We start from the raw sequence: 3,047 nt of genomic DNA on the forward strand, positions 1-3,047 counted from the left end.
GTTGGAGGACATAACTAATTACTTAATGTGGTATCAAAATCAGTACAATAGTTTAAGGAAATGGGAGTGACATGGAAAACAACTTAACAGAACAATAGGTTAAGTGCTGACAAAGGGCCGAAGACACCCAGAGTACAGTGCCAAACATTAGGTTATGCAACATGTTTGCCCCATGTAATTACTTCTTGCAAGACCTACATGTTTCCAAACAGCAGAGAATGATGAGCAAGAGAAAGCCAACCCCCACAAACTGAATGTTGTATAAATAAACAATATACCCTTGAATTTCCTGTTATGAGATATTCTTCGCCAATTTCCGTATATTCCATACCCTGCCTTGAATCTCCTAAATTGTTGAAATAAACAATATTCCACACATTGCCTAAATTGTTTAAACAATATCCCATTCACAGCATTGATTTCCCTCCAAATGACCGATCAACTGAGTCTTTTTCCCACCAATTTCTGGGAGGGAGGGTGGGAGCAGAGGGGGGTTTACCAGAGGGGGAGAGGTTAATCAATTGATCAATTTAATTAAGTAGTCAATCAAACTGATAAGAGTGAGAGGGGATATTCCAATAACTCAGACCTTAAAGTGTGCCTGTAACAGAGAGGGGGAGGGGTGAGTTGTAGGTTTCCTGAGGGGAAGGGGGTGGAGTGGGAGGCAGTGGAGGGACAATGGGTTAAGTGCCTCTCAATCAAAAGGAAGGATCCTTTTAGCAGAACAATAGTTTAAGTACCTGTCAATCAAAGGAGATCAATAGGTTAAGTACCTGTCAATCAAAGGAGAACAATAAGTTTGCCGTTGAGTGCATATCTGCCCCTCATGTAGTCAACCTGCACTAACAAACTGCACCAGCACCTCTGTTGCCCCCACTACTTAGGAGTGTTCCACTAATTAGGTTTGTTAAAAATTGTAATATATATTTCTAGTAGGCTAGTATATTTTTAGTTATGACAATGAGCATGCAGACCTGTATCGACAGGTTGCTGTGTAGCTCTAACAGAATTAAATTTTTTGCATAGTAATTAATTCTTAAAATTCTGAAGCTTTGTAAACATAGGTCTTGAATCAGCTGTCATTTAATTTTGTGCAACAGATCTAAAGATCCAAAATTGATTAATTGATAATTTAGAAACTTGATTTGAAAAAAAAAGAAAAAGATCTGCAAAACAAAATCCGATAACTGTATTTTAGTTCTGAATAATCGCTATTTTTTTGTATTTGTTCGGTCTCGGTTATTAACAGGTGTTTTTATTATTTTTTAATAAGAACCGAGTCAAAAAATCAAAATATCAGTTAGCCATAGTAGCAGCGTTAGAATTTTTCGTTTTTAAATAAATCTTTTTTAAAAAAGGAGTAATTTTTATTTGTGAAATTTACTTTGGTTTGAAATATTGTGTTATTGTGGAAAATTAGAAATTGATTAGTGCTATTTTAATAGCAAACAAGCAACAAACACATGGCATAAGAATTGGTACAGCATTGCTGAGACAATAATGTTCACGTTGCCGTTGTGTCGTGACTTATTACAGCACACATACATGCAGTGTGCAGGACTCGCCCCCATCTGGTATGTATAGTAGTTTCTCGCGATAGTCGACGGACATCCGTTGTGTTGCAGAATGGAACCAATCCTAGTCTGGAAATATTTTTACGAATTGACGGAGCGGTGAAGTACAATGCTTCATTTACTTTAATGATTTGTCTTCCATTTCTACGAAAGAATAGAAGTGGAATGGTATATGTAATAAATTAAAAACTTAACTATTCATTCGTAGTATACAATAAAATCAGAAAATAGTTCATCTGCAGCCTGTGTCTACATAATATGCCTTTACCTGTTCGTAGCCCTTGAAAAAGGACAAATTAACGCGATAAACATAGTTCTTCAGCCTCGATTTTCAGCCTGTCACTGACTATTCGTAGTGCCCAAACAGTGGTATGATCCCTGATTACCATATGAATTGTAAGCAGAGGTTCAAAAATTAGAATCAGTAGTAGAAAACTGCTGATTTTATTTTGTAGTATTCAACCACTTATCACTTTTCGAGGAAAGCAGCGAACATGGATGGACTAAGATTTCTTTTATTTAATTAAATATTTTTATTCAATTTACCTTGAAACTGAGAGAGTCAATTTCTATGCTTATTACACTGAGGAGCCAAAGAAACCGGTACACCTGCCTAATATATCGTAGGATCCCTGCGAGCAAGGAGAAATGCCGCAACACTACGTGGTATGGGCTCGAAAAATGTCTGAAGTAGTGGTGGAGGGAATTGACACCATGAATCCTGCAGGCTGACGATAAATCCGTAAGAGTATGAGGGAGTGGAGATCTCTTCTGAACAGCACCTTGCAAGGCATCCCAGATATGTTCAGTAATGTTCATGTCTGGGGAGTTTGGTGGCCAGCGGAAGTGTTTAAACTCAGAAGACTATTCCTGAGGCCACTCTGTAGCAATTCTGGATGCTTGGCGTGTCAATTGTCTTGCTGGAATTGCCCAAGTCTGTCGGAATGCACAATAGACATGAATGGATGCAGGTGATAAGACAGGATGCTTACGTACGTGTCACTTGTCACAGTTGCATCTACACATATCAGTGGTCCCATATTACTCCAATTGCATACGCACCACATTATTACAGAGGGTCCACCTGCTTGAACAGTCCGCTGCTGACATGATGGGTCATTGGATTAATGAGATTGTCTCCGTACCCATACATGTCCATCCGCTCGATACAATTTGAAATGAGATTCGTCCGAGCAGGCAACACGTTTCCAGTCATCAACAGCCCAATGTCGGTTTTGAAGGCCCCAAGTGAAGTGTAAAGATTTGTTTCTTGAAGCCATCAAGGGTACCGGAGTGGACCTTCGGCTCCGAGAGCCCATATCGATGATGTCTGGTTGAATGATTCACACGCTGACACTTGTTGGTGGCCCGGCACTGAAATCTGCAGAAATTTGTGGAAGGCTTGCACTTCTGTCATGTTGAACAATTCTCTTCAGTCGTCGTTGGTCCTGTTCTTGCAGGATCTTTTCCCGG

The sequence above is a fragment of the Schistocerca piceifrons genome, chromosome 1 (assembly GCF_021461385.2).
Source record: "Schistocerca piceifrons isolate TAMUIC-IGC-003096 chromosome 1, iqSchPice1.1, whole genome shotgun sequence".
In the NCBI taxonomy this organism is placed as follows: Eukaryota; Metazoa; Arthropoda; class Insecta; order Orthoptera; family Acrididae; genus Schistocerca; species Schistocerca piceifrons.